Genomic DNA, 14,560 nt, shown 5'->3' with positions numbered 1-14,560 from the left:
TTTATCAACATCGCAGGGATAATATAAATGGACCTCAATCGGCAGTACATTTGCACCTAAAAGCTAGCAACCACTCATTTGACGACAATGAGGTTAAAATCTTAGCGAAAGAACATAGATGGTTTGAAAGGGGGGTAAAAGAAGCGATTCTTATAAAACAACAAAATCCTTCATTAAACCGGTCTGGTGGGGTGAGGTTCAATTTGGATCGTTCATACAATAGCCTGCTTAGGCAAAACAGGTTAGGCAACTTTCGCAATGCTGACGAGGGTCGTTATGCTGATGAGGTGATACCGGGGGGAGTGGGGGTAATAGGCCAGTCGTTAGTCAGGAATGTAGGAACAATCAGTGGGGCCACAGAGAGGGGTCCCCTGCCCCCTCCAACCTGAGAGTAGGGACCTATCATAGCTGTGTCCGGCGCCACCATGTCTGGACATTAGGGATATATAAATGGGGCCGATACGACCAGTCAGACTTTAGTTCGCTGACGAAGCCTCTTGGATAGGAGGCGAAACGTCCGAAACCTTCACTTTTGTACAGATGACGGCTGAAGAAACCTTCTCATCGATGGACCACTCCTGTACGACTGAGAGCTTACACAGACGTATTGTATTGAGAAATTTGAATGAATAAATTTTTGTAAGGCAACCTCATTTGTTCAGTTTATTTGGTATTTAGTTTCATTGCTTAATTTTAATATATACTCTTGCCAGCTTGTCAAAACAGTGCTATTTACTGCTTCAAAAAAAAATACAATTAATATTATGCAGAATTGAGTTCAGCCTTTTGGCCCGGCCCTCCACAATATTTTATGTTTCTTATGTGGCCCCATGGAAAAAATAATTGCCCACCCCTGGTTTACACATACGTCATGACAGAAAGCTATTCACTGCGTAACGCTGACACTTATTTCTTCAAAGTCTTTCATTTTGGGTAAAACATTACTCAGATTTTCGTGGTGCATAATAATTGGCCTCTTACCTCTTAAAGTAATCCTCCTTTTGTGCACGAAGAATTGGGGGAGATGCGTCCATACTGTGTCTTGTGTTCGTCGGAGCAGTGGAGAACGACTGGAGAATGAAATAAAACAAATCATTTGAGTAATCTATTGACCCAAGTTGATGTATGACGCGGTATTCATTAATGTTACGATACAACAAGTAATTAGAAGACAAAAACGGCGATTTGGTTGTCATTCCAAGCAGGCAAATGATCTTACGGTCAAACAGCCGTTAGCTCGTAGTACAGTAGACAGTGGATTTACAACATTGCTCAATATTAGCACATACGGTAAACAAACACTACTACAATATAAAACGTTAGTTGTTTACCTAAGAAGTCTCGGTTTTGCTTTCATTAGTTCGATGACAGTTTAAAAAAACAAGTTGTCTCAAACTCTCCCCGACGAACAGCTATTTGTATCTACCGCGCGTTGATATTGGCTATGATTGGAGCTCTATGAGCCAATCACCGCAGGGATCACTCGGTAGCAGATTCCTTTGACCAATGAGCGACGGAGTTGCGTAAACAACTCCACGTCTGTGTAAGCTCTCAGTCGTACAGGAGTGGTCCATCGATGAGAAGGTTTCTTCAGCCGTCATCTGTACAAAAGTGAAGGTTTCGAAACCTTCACTTTTGTACAGATGACGGCTGAAGAAACATTCTCATCGATAAACAACTCCACGGCACTGAGGGGAAGGACATTTAGCCTCGCGTGACGTCATGCTCTTTCTGTCTATACAGTCTCTCACTCACTCTCTCTCTCTCTCTCTCTCTCTCTCTCTCTCTCTCTCTCTCTCTCTCTCTCTCTCTCTCTCTCTCTCTCTCTCTCTCTCTCTATGACATCACGCTCTCGCTCTCTCTTTCCTTTCTCTCTCTATGAAATCATGCTCTCACCCTCTTTCTCTTTCTCGTTCTATATCATGCTCTCTCTCTTCCAATCCCAAGTCTTCAGCTACCTGACAAGAAGCCCTAAATGTTCATTTTAGCCATGATTAAATTCATAAAAAGTCCCTTCTGTCAAAATGTAAACACCAACAATGCAATAACCCTCTTTTTAATGCTAAAAAGGAACTATAGTTACACATATAGCAGTAGCAAGTAATATATTAGCCCTTCTGAAACGGCATTTGCTCATGCTAGCTGACAAGAAGCCTTCAAGGACAACCGATGCCTGCGGACAAGTTGTCTCCGTAATTTGTAAAATCACTTCAAATGACTTCTACTGAGCGTATTTTACAAAGATTCCACCGTATATAGCTATATTTTACGTTTTAAGACTCGCGCTGAATATTAAGTAAGTCTTGTTTTTGAGTTGATAACGATCCCCACGTGACGTCACGTTTGGAACACCCCTGTCCGAGAAAGCGACACACAATGCATTTTGCGGTACTTTGTTTGGTCTGAAAACTTCGTGTTGATCCGTGCTGATGGCGAAATTAAAAGGAAAACACAAATAATGAGATGGTGAATCGTTGTGTGTTGCACCAAGACAACTATTTGATATTCACTGACACAAATTCCCAGCAGACTAATCAGCCCATTTCCAATGGAGCTTGGGCGCCATCTTTTGCATTTTCTGGGACGCTACACATCAGTCCTGACGCCTCAAAATGACCCGGAAGGACTTCTTTAATCGATTGCAAACATTTATGCTTTCCTCTTCAGAACTATTTGAATCATATTCATAACTGAACGAGTAACAAGAAAGCATCTTCTCCGAATCTGAAGCCATTGTTTTCATTCTTGAGCAAGGCAAGACGTCTTGGTGTGATGTCACGGACGGGGGCGGGACTTTCTGAAAATCCCCAATTTGCAGCTCAATTTTTTAGCAGTTTTAGCACACTTTAAGTCATTTTATTGGTATTTTGCATTCTGCAGGCATAAGGTGCTGAGATGTACCCAAAATCTGACTTGCCATTTTTTAATGCACCTTGCTGACAGCCGTATATTTGTTGAGCAGTAATATGTCATAATGTTGTTTTTTTATTTGGTGTATCACAAGTCATCAGTGGTGTGTTGTCAGGGCCTGAAAGGCCTTCTCTGCTGGCCTAGAAATAACTGAATCACAGACTAATGTGAATGATATTTTGTCCATGATTTCTTATGAAATACTTGCTAATTGTCTTTCAGCTTCCTTTCATTACTTTCATTTAGGAATTCGTACATGTATGTCAGAGATATGACAGTCAGACATTATTATTCTCCATCAATGTACAACATTTCGGAGTAATTCGGCATTTTTTTTAAATTGAAATAAAATGTATTATTATTATTATTTCCCCATCTTGCGCCGCCTCCAGGTGTGTGTTTTTGTATTTAAGCATTTAACCAATCATATTTCCGCCATCATTTGTTACCAGGGTAAGAAATCGACCTGGACGCCTTCACAATAAACTCTGTAGCCCCTGGAGCATCAAATGTGTTGATCAAACCGTTGCTCTAACCAATCAGAGCTCGAGTTGGCAACTCAAGGGCAGCTGGAAGGCGCTGGAAATGTCAGAGTTTTCGCAAATTATGATTCGCTCGTTACTAGCCAATCAGAGTATCACCAGCCGCTAGTCATAAGCGCATACTGGCCAGACCTAGCATACATTCTTGATAGAGCTGCATATTTTTGTGTTAATTTAATAGCGGTTTTGTCAACCGACAATGGCTGAAGGAGGAGATTATTGGAGTGGATTGGATATGGATTGGATTGGATTTGCCTTTATTAGTCTCGCGATGGAGAAATTTACATTATGTATTTGGTTGCAGATTTACTGTTAAGCCATTTTCAAGACGCACTTTTAAGACAAAATGGACATTACTAAAGTTGGACAGCTCGAATGCTAGCAAAAAAAATTGCAAATAATATTGCAATTTTAGAATCAGAATCAGAATAATCTTGATTGCCAAGTATGTAGAACACACAAGGAATTTGTCTCCGGTAGAAAACGCTGCACTAGTATCATCATTAGAAAAATTGCAAAGAGGCACTATAGTAGGCACGATTTTGGTTACTGTTTTTTTATGAGGTTATCATGAATCTATACGTTCATAGTAAGAATTTGAACAGTTTAATGACAGTATTTCTTGTTTCTTCAATTCACAACTTATTTCTTGGCCAATGGCACCCACTAGTGGACATTTGGTAATATCACACCACACTCGCACTTGTGGAGTGATTCTGACGTAGCACTCAGGAAGGCCTAGGATTGACATGTATGACTCGCCACCATTTTCAGATTGTGTGATACAGAGAAGCAAAGGTCATTGCATCCAAGGCCAGATATAAGGCTTCTTTCAGACTCGGATTATCAATGTACAATTTGCAACACAGTGTAAAATGGGAGCTCAACACCAACTCCATCCTGAGAAAGGCCCAATGTCCTACTTCCTACTTCTTGAGGCTGCTAAAGAAGTATGGCCTGCCACAGGAGATGCTATGACATTTCGCCCCGACTGTTATTGAATCCAAACTGTTTTCTTCCATCACCGTTTGGTTCGGAGCCTTCACAAAAATGGACAAAATCTGACTTCAACGGACAGTTAGGACGGTGGAAAAAAAATCATTGGCACCGCCTTAGCCACTCTCGAGTACTTGCACACTGCAAGAATCCAATCAAGGACCCTGCGCGCCCTGCCCACCACCTTTTCCCTTGACTCCCCTCAGGCAGGCGTTACTGATCCATGCGCATTGTTTGGGTAATTCGCTATACGAACATCTTTAAACATGTTTTTGCATCATTTGTTTTTGTTTTGGACTTCCGGATACGTCATATCCTGCCTGCCTTTACATGATATCACATCATATTACGTCACATCCTATTATATCACATCCTGTCCGTCTCTCATAAATGCTCTCCCAGCGCGTCGATTTCTCTCTTTTTTTTCCTTTCTGCCTCTCCTCAACTAACCTCACACAATGTCCCTGCTGTCTACAAGATTAAAATAACGTATTCTGTTCAACACCTGGCTTCCTGCTGATTTCACCATCCCACGTCTAACACCCTGAAAAGCTGTGAACCAGGAACAAATGATCACTTTTAACCCATCATTATTGGTGCCGGAAAAAAATCCGGGGCCTATTGGACCGGCGTCGAGAGGGGGGAAGTGGCCCCCGTTTCTTCCAGAGGATGAAGCCTTTTTCCTTCGAGTGGGTTCAAGTGGGGCCGCCTCTCTTCTAGATGCTCGTCCCTCAGGATTGCTTTAATGGATGAGTGCTACCGGCATGCAGCTATGTTGAATGAATAGATTGCATAATATTTTTGGGGGGCAAAGGAATTCTAATTACGATTGATCTACGATCGGTGGGCTTGTGGGCAGATGAATTTGGTAAGGTGGGCCGGTTCTAGCCGAGCCCTGTGGGCGTCAACTTAATATATACTACGCAAAACTCGTAAGGCCTGTATGGATTATGAGTCGGATTCCGTGTGCCCGGCTGATAAGGGTTCATAAAACCAGGGCTCACGCGTGAGGTCCAGGGGGAGATTGATTTATTGAACTGGACGATTCTGTGTTTTTTTTTGTTTGTCAGATTCCATGCGCCTCACTGTAAAACCCACCAAGTTGAGTGTACACAAAATTTTTGTGGCAACTGATTACGTCAATTTTTTTTTAATACAGTTTACTCAAAAATTTTGAGTAGTGGAAATAAATTTTAGGAGTTTGACTGAACTTAAATGTTATTAGTTTGATTGGACATAAATGTTATGAGTTTGAATGAACTTAAAAGATGTACTTTCAGTTTACTCATGTTTTCTTGTTATCGTAAGTTAAAATTAAGTTTCATATTTAAGCTTAACCAACTTAAATTTGTTACATGAAAACATATATTCATGTATACTGTACTTACATTTGCCTTCTATGTCTAAAAAGAAAAACACACCTCACGTGTATTTTTTAGTTCACAATTTTTAATTAAGGTTTAAAACAACCTTTGATAAAACGTTAATTATAACAGTACCAAAATGCACAGCATGTCCACATACCAAAACAACAAATAACACAACAATGTGATAAGGATGTGAAATAAATACAACACAACAAAACAAAACAGAACAAACAACAAATTATACTCTGCTGTTAAAAAAAATACCTGATAAGCATATACTTGATTAAATACAACAGAATACATTTCAATGTACTCGCTAGAAGGTGCAAATCAAGGTCAAAATTACTAAAAACAAACAAATTATTCATGAAATGAAAGAAGACATTTTGGTGGAATCTAAGGTTACACATCAAATTATTCAAAGAAAATCAGTCACAAACAGTACATCAATGTTGAGGTATACAAAGCAGAAGAAAACTCTGAAATTATCCCTAATTACTAATGCCTTCAATATTGTGGAACAAATCATTTTTCAAACTTAGCAGGCGTGGTTTGAGTGGTCTGTTAATATCAAGACACAGCAGTATTTTCTGAACAAAAGTGAATGTGTGGATTAGTTTCTTTGGATAATCTAAACGCAATACATATGGGGTTGTCTGTCAGCTGCCAGAGAGAAATGTGACAGGAGTGTTCTCAATGACTGGATCATCTCCCCACTGCAAAATCCACACAAACATACACATACAGAATAAAGTAAAAGGTTACAGAGATGAATCAAGAAGCTGGATTTGGGGTTATGCACTGGAATTACATGCAGAAATAAACATGAGTACATTTTCTTGTCTTTACACAACACGACCCAAGTTAACATTCGGAGTCATAATGATTTGTTCTCATTATCTTGACTCATAAATCACAGCCAAATGTGATTTTGGGATTTTTCACATTAGGAACCCAGGTCTGCACTCAACTATTGTTGGGCCAAATGTCTTTTGTTTTATAAGAATGAACACAAACATGCCTGCGTTCGGGCATTGTATCGAGTACATTACCTGAGTACAGGCATGTTTGCTTGAAAAGCTGGCCTCAGGCTTGAATTGCTATCTCAGGAATGGAATACTATAGATGTGAATGCGTCTGTTTGACAAATAATATGAGACAAAGATATACTTTCTTCCTCAATATTTTACTTTTTTTTAACTCAGCTACTTTTTACATTCAACAAGAGGCACAAATGTGTCACAGATTTCTTAAAAGCTTGGCCTTGCAAAAGGAAGTGATACATCAGCACCAATTGGCTAGGCCGAACAGATAGATGATCAATGTGATATTTAAGAAGTCAGATTTGGCTTGCTCAAAAAAAAGATAAACAACATGTACAGCAGATATTGTGGCAATCAATAGACATTTGTGTTAAGTCAGGCAATACATACATTGCATGTCTTGAAGAACTCTGAGTCATCTTCTTGTAGGTATGGAGGGAGATCACGAAGGGCCAGACCGTGTCTCGTGTATATCATGCTGTTCGTTTATCAAAAGCAAGAGGAGATAAAAGCCGAGTTTTAATTTGGGGAAAGCGACAGCTGCTTAACATTGCAGTACTTGTCTTCAGCATCTCAAACCCAAGACAGTACATGCCCTATGGAGAATTAAGTTTAGGTAAAATTCTATTCAATATAAAAAGTACCTACATGTATTACAGTAAAGTCTCGTTATATCGATATTCAAGGGCGTCCGAAAAAATATCGATACTGTACTATCATCATCATTTTTTTGTTCTTTCTCATTTTTTTTCTGCAAGACCTCACTTCAACCCTCTCTTGTTGTTTGTTTTTGTATTACTACATTACGTCACTTCATATACAGTAAAGTCTCGTTATATCGATATTCAAGGGAGTCCGAAAAAATATCGATATAACCGGGACTATCGATATATCCGACCCTGTTAGCATGTAATTTTCTCCGTGCGTGCATAGAAATAGTATTGATATAACCGGGACTATCGATATATCCGATATCGATATAACGAGACTTTACTGTATTTTTAAAAGCATCGGGTAATTAATCATGTATCATTAATAAAAATGTAAACATACCTTAGATAGTGGTGGTGTTACTCAATGTCCACTGTGGGGCTAAAAGGTTGAATAGAAAAAACAGACAACAAATGTAATCATTTAATTTAATAAAACACCTTGATCCATGTTTACTTTTTAAATTGCAAACAAAGTTAACTCAAAGCATCAACCTGCTGGCGTTGCAGCCTCTGTGTCGCAGATTTTGGGTGACCCTTATTTTTAGAAGTTCATATAAAACTTAATTTAACACCCATTTGACTATTATTCTCGGACCTTTGCGGAGACAAACATAACTTGCAACACCCCGTGATAGATATTACTCCACCACCACCCAAACAAACCTTTGCGGTACAATTCTCTGAACAACACTGCAGTGTCTTTCAACAAACAAGAGACGTTTAAGAAACATTCCTACTTACTACAGAAGAGCTCGTAACATTAGAAGTCATTGGCTCGAGCGGTGGATGATGTCCTCAGTCGCAAGCATGCCCAAAAACTAGCATCTTTGCTAGCAGCAAAGGCGGCAAGAGCCCCAAACGGGCTTTCCAAAATAATCCTTTCCTGTGGAGCGACTACAGCATTGACACACTGGGTCCTTGTAATATATATATATATATAGCGACCCGAGCTCACCAACTGTCCTCCCCAGACAATGAAACTCCCTCGCAACCTCGGAACACCACATGGCATGCAATGATGATAAATGCACAAATGTTTATGAATGCATTAATGTTACGTAAAATCCACGATCCATCGCAGCTGCATTTAAAAAAAAAATAATAATAACATAATCGTCCAGATCGCGAAATTAATCTCCCCCTGGCCCTCGCGCGTGAGCCCTGGTTTTATGGACCCTTGTCTGCCAGCACTGTAAACCCGACCAGTACTACTGACTCAAAGTCATTAAGGTCACTCAACTCAAAAGCTGATTTTTTTTGTTTCAAAAACTCAAACGTTTTGAGTTTTCTGAATGAGTCATGTGTTTTAATTTGAAGTAGATCAATACTTGAGTTCATGGCAATCGTCTACTCAAACATTTTGAGTTCAGGGCAGGAAGCTGCGTGATGACATCACTGCATGCTCTCATTGGACGCCATTTGAATTCTCAACGGCTGTCAAACGGCTGTCAAACGTTTTCTGAATGAGTCATGTGTCATGGATGAGTCATGAATGGCCCCTCCCACTTTGGTGCAGACCAGGTCTTCCTCTTGATTGCCTTGATCAGCAACTCGTCTCCGGGGCGCAGCCTCTGTTCCTGTGGCGGGAACAAAGAGGACTGCGGCAGTACACATGCTGACTGGACCTCTTTGGTTGTAAACATTTCACACAACCATTTTGCCAACAAAGCGCCTGGATCTGATTCATTCTCTTGCCAGGGCACACCTTCCCATAATGGGAGGATGAAAGGTCTGCCATGCAAGATCTCAAAAGGCGTTAAGCCGTTATTAGTGGGCATTATTCTCATATATAATTTAACCGAAAACAGTCATTCAGGCCATGGTTTGCCTGTTGTCTCCAGGGTTTTCTGAGTCGATTTTTAATCGTACCATTCGTTCTTTCAACTAATCCTGCACTCTGTGGACGGTATGCGCAATGGTTCTTTAATGTAATACCTAAATGTTCGGAAATTTGGGTTATTACGCCATTCACGAAATGTGGCCCATTATCACTCTAAATTATTCTTGGTATGCCATGTTCTGGAATAATATGTTTGCATAATGCTTTCGCAACGGATAATGCATCGGATTTCTTTGAAGGCACAATTTCCACCTATTTGGTGAATGAATCAATTAGCACCAAACAGTATTTATAAGAACCACTTGTGCTTAGTTCAATGAAATCCACTTCAAAGGGGTGTGACCCCTGTGGAAATGTTCCTCTTTTTGGTCGTATATTACCCTATGGATTGTGTTTACAGCATATCAAACAACTCCGACAAAGCTTTTTTGCATATCAGTTGAAACATCTGCTTAAATGTAATACCATTCCTGCTATAAACACCATCCCTACTGTTGATACATGTGACCTACCATGGCTCAACTGAGCCACCATAGGAAACATGTTTCTCGGTAAACATGGTTTATTGTCTATTTTGTACAGCCCATCAACTAGCATAGCACCATCGCTCAGCCACAGATCTTTTTCGGATTTTGTGGCTAATGCTTGCATATCCTTCAAAACTTGTGTGGGCACTAATTCACGTGTCTCTTGACTTACTAGATTGAAAGCAGTCAGAGCAGCCTTTTTGGCGGCTGCATCTGCTCTTGCGTTACCTGTCTTTAGCCCTTGTGTGCGCTGCACATTTGCATACAGCCACACTTTTTTGGAAGGAGTATAGCTATCAACAAGCCTCTCAATAAATCTGCATGTTCAACCGTCTTCCCGGTTGAAGTAGTCATTCCCCTGCGGGTTCACTGGGCTGCAAAGCAGTGAAGTGTGGAAAACGCATATTGGCTGTCTGTAAAAATCGTCACCATCTTTCCTTCTGCCCATTTAAATGCTTCAGTCAATGCAACAATTTCTGCTGCTTGCGCTGAATACGTGTTTGGTAATGAACCGTCAGCAATAATTTCAACGTCGGTCACAACAGCATAACCCACCCTGTTACCCCCTGCATCTGACCTAGATGCAGAGCCGTCAACATACATGTTGTGTTATTTTGATAGTTCGCCCTTGGTTCATTGCTTCTACGGGTGTTGATGGAGATGGATGGTTAAATCATCAGGGAGCCAGGTCTTGAACAGAAAGTTGATTTAATTTGGGACAGCGCGAAGGCATCGCGGTGTCGGCCAAGGAGGGAGCATGACGAGAGAGAGAGAGAGAGAGAGAGAGAGAGAGAGAGAGAGAGAGAGAGAGAGAGAGAGAGAGAGAGAGAGAGAGAGAGAGAGAGAGAGAGAAAACGGGCTGCAGGAGTATGTTCGTAAGGTGAAAGGTTTGTGAGCTAAGGCGTTCGTAAACCGAGGTATCACTGTAAAACAAGTGTGAAATGATGCCGATGTCTTTGAGTGCCTCAAAGTGTCTAGTGCTGGAGATTCTATCGGTCAGGATAAACGACAGCGATCCCTCAACCGTGAGTTTATGTGAATTACCAGTATGGCAGCCTCTGTGCATGGTCATCTTGGCGTGTCGCACTTCTGTGTTCTGTTCAGGGTCATTGTCTTTTCTCTGTGTGCCACCAAATGCCATCTTTTTACTCCAACCATCTTCTTCCTGCACAACCACAGAAGAGTTCACAGAAAGGAAATAGTCCTGTAAAATCTTGTCCATCCAAAAGTTGTCCACTAGGATGTCACATTGCTTCTGGCCAATAGCGTCATTTCCGGACTATAAGCCGCGACTTTTTTCACAAGCTTTCAACCCTGCGGCTTATGCCACAATGCTGTGACACATGCAATATGGCTGAAGTGTCAGTCGTCATCCGTGGAGTCGACTCAAATGTGTTGAGGAAGAAGTTTCTTGAGTCGTCATCTAGACTTCTTTGAAGGTGTCGGACATTTGGCTCCTCATCCTAAGAGCTTCGTCAGAGAACTAAAGTTGTGCTGTTAACCCTGGCCCCGTATCGCTCATGGAAAGCGGTGGCTGTGCGAGACCTCTGCTCTGATAGGTCCCTCTGCCCATCCCCTGCTCTGCTGGGTCCCTGCTCTAAGGTTGGGGGAGCAAAATATTGTTTACATATTTTTGCCTTACACACAGAGTGTGTAAGGCAAAAAGCGTGTATCCCAAAAAATAATTTCCCATAGGAAACCATTAAAATAAGAATAATCTGTTCCCAGGTCTCCATAAAATATAATTTTCAACTAAATAAGCCTTAAAACTACACACAATATACCTTATTCTATGTATAATAAATGTGCTATTGTATTGTAATGAAAGAAATACACTGCACTGTATAATACAGTCACTTTATTTACCTATGTGATGGTCGTTGATGGCTCTTAATTGACACCTGTTGCTTTCTGACTTGTAAGGTCTTACGAAACTGAGGCCTCACATTATCATTCATCATGTTGATGATTTTCATAGCCACAGTCTTTTCTCGATGGAACTGTTCAATAAAAAGCCTGCACATCATTCCACTTATCCAACATTGCCTTGATTCTCTCACTTGATGCTGCAGCCATCTCCTCCACCTCGCCCTCAGATGACAACTCCAAATCAAATCCTCTGTGTTGAGGACCTCATTATGGTCAGGAACAAGCTCCTCGATGTCATCTGCATCCACTTTGAGTCCCATAGGTGCTGGTAGATATTTTATTACAACAAAAGGCGCCGGTCTGATGATTCCACGGACCCGGAATAAAGCGACAAAAGAAGGCGGGCGGGGGCGATCCGTCCAGCCGACCAAGCTAGGCAAAATGAAATGGCACACGGGGGTGCAAACGCTCGCGATCCCGGAAAGCAACAACGAAAATTTCGTAAGGCATGGTGTTCGTAAACTGAGGCCCCACTGTACTAGGTTATTGGAAATTATACTTCATCTGTCGCGAGTGGTCTCTATCCCCATTAACCGTGATAAGCAAGGGTTCGCTGTAGTATGCATAAGTAGGTAAGGCCTAGTGGTACTTAAAGCCCTAGTCACACATTGATTACTGCTAGCTACTGGCTAGCCTGTTCATTCGTTGTGAATGGGGGAAGCAGCAGCAGTCTAGCTGGCCTCTCTTCTTCTCTCTCTGTATTTATTTTTCCGATTTGGTAAGATTCTGACTCTATACTGCCCACACAATTTCCTGTGGAATTTCTCAGTTTCATCCGGGAGCTCTACCGATTGCTAAACTGACATAACAACCGACAACACGACCTCTGGGGCCGGACGACCGTTTCCGTAATTAACAGAAGTGTGTCGGCAGAGCCTCTGCCGAACCCCTCAGATCGACTCACCGAAACCCTGAGATCGACTCACCGAACCCCAAGGGTTCGATCGAACCCAGGTTAAGAACCAGTCCCCTAGGGTCTTCGGTGAGTTGGTTTTAGGGGTTCGGTGGATCCTCTGCCGTGGAAGATCCATCGACAAGATTGGTATGAAATACAAAGTGCATGGACATTTAGTCTTCTACATCGAACCAGCAGCGTGATAGGAAATGGCGACTGCATCATCACCTTGACTCTGTACTTCCTGTTGACTTCTCGGGACATTCCTCCTCTGTGTCCCACACAGGGGAATTTGTCCCTGTTGCGAGGGGGAAGTCACTGGGCAGCGTTCCAGTCAGCTCCTGAACCAAGAGATGGAGAGTTCATGATCACCATGCTAACAAGGGATACGGTGATGCCAGCCAGTTCATGTCATGGTACTCACCGCCTCCTGCAGACACGCGTGCCTCAGCTCAGCCAGTCGGACAGTGATCAGTGCCTGCAGGCTCCGTCGCTTCTCTCGGAGAGCCAACATGTCTTCCTTCTGCTTCCTGTCCCAAAATGTGAGAGGGGCTACACGTACAAACAACGTATCAAAAACAATATATATATATATATATATATATATATATATATATATATAAATCCTCATCTCATCCCTTGGGTGGTGTCCTTCCCCCATCTTAGCTCGGGTCTTCTATCAGAGGCCAGGAAGCTTGAGGCCTCTGCGCAGTCTCTGTGATGTTCTCAGCAGTGCGATTTTCTGCACCGAGATATCTGATGTTGTTCCTGGTATCTGTTTCAAATACTCGTCTAGTTTGGGGATCACTGCCCAGAGTGCTCCGACCACCACCTTCTGGGCTCTCTCTAGCTCCTCTCTCCGCTCTTGTGATTTCTCTAGTTTCTCGTGTTCCTCCTTTCTGATGTTTCCGTCACTCACGACCACTACATCCATGACAACGGCTTTCCTCTGCCCTGTATCTATGACCATGACATTTCCACGGTATGGAAAATGGATGGATGGTGATGACCATCTTGTCAGTCTCTATCTGGAAGTCCCACAGGATACTCTGCACGGATGTTTCCGCAGACTATGCCAGCCACCTGATTATGGCGTCCCATGTAGGCTTTCTTACACCCTGCATTTATGTGTTGGATTGTCTCAGGTGCCTCTTTATAACCTACACCTTTCCTCTGCCCTTTATCTATGATCACGAGAGTTTCTTCTGAGGGAGGCTTGACAGCTTCCAAGGACTTTCTCCAGGTGGAAGGCGCGAAGAAGACCCCTGGGGGCTGTTCATCCATCAAGGGGGAAGTGGAGAAAAAACTTAGCGCTACTTCCTTTTTTTTCATAGCAAGGCTACATTCTTCAACAGTCTAGTTTAAGTCTAGCACACATAAAACAGTTCATAACACACACCACAAACACATGAACATGCACACAAGTTGTTTCCTACCAGGTGGATCGAGGAAAAGATTTCTTCAGCCATCATCTGTACTTCTTTCTAGGTGTCGGACGGTCTTTTGTTCTATCTGATTATATCTAATCTGCCAAGGTCGTCACATAGAACAAAATAAAGGTCATCAGATTGGCTTCAGGGAGTGTCCCACTTCTCTCCAAACCTGAGGCAGGGGCCGAGAATGGCAGAGGTCTGGCACAGGGATCTATCTAGAGCAGGGGTATGGCATGGCTACATCTGTCTATTAGGGATATACTGTATATGGGGCCAAAGTTCCCAGCACAACTTGAATTCGCTGACAAAGCTCTTTGGATGAGGAACAGAACGTCAAACACCTTAGAAGAAGTACAGACGGCGGC

The 14,560-nt window shown here is 42.1% G+C and overlaps 1 long non-coding RNA gene across 2 annotated transcripts; it reads right to left on the bottom strand.

Moving 5' to 3' along the window:
* Positions 1-6,083: 6,083 nt before the first annotated feature.
* On the bottom strand, positions 6,084-13,307 carry LOC148903517 (uncharacterized). Of its 2 annotated transcripts, XR_016115419.1 has the most exons (6): positions 13,187-13,307; positions 12,991-13,103; positions 10,983-11,103; positions 7,912-7,950; positions 7,249-7,336; positions 6,084-6,531 (listed from the first exon to the last, which is right to left on the bottom strand). It is a non-coding gene; the product is annotated as an uncharacterized LOC148903517 (long non-coding RNA). The 2 variants fall into 2 exon arrangements; XR_016115423.1 differs by lacking the exons at positions 6,084-6,531; positions 7,249-7,336; positions 7,912-7,950 and adding an exon at positions 9,107-9,148.
* Positions 13,308-14,560: the final 1,253 nt, after the last annotated feature.

The sequence above is a fragment of the Hippocampus bargibanti genome, linkage group LG01 (genome assembly GCF_051943395.1).
Source record: "Hippocampus bargibanti isolate YZ-2025 linkage group LG01, ASM5194339v1, whole genome shotgun sequence".
NCBI lineage: Eukaryota > Metazoa > Chordata > Actinopteri > Syngnathiformes > Syngnathidae > Hippocampus > Hippocampus bargibanti.
Note: the sequence above shows the minus strand (reverse complement) of the source record. Positions and strands in the feature narration are given on the sequence as shown.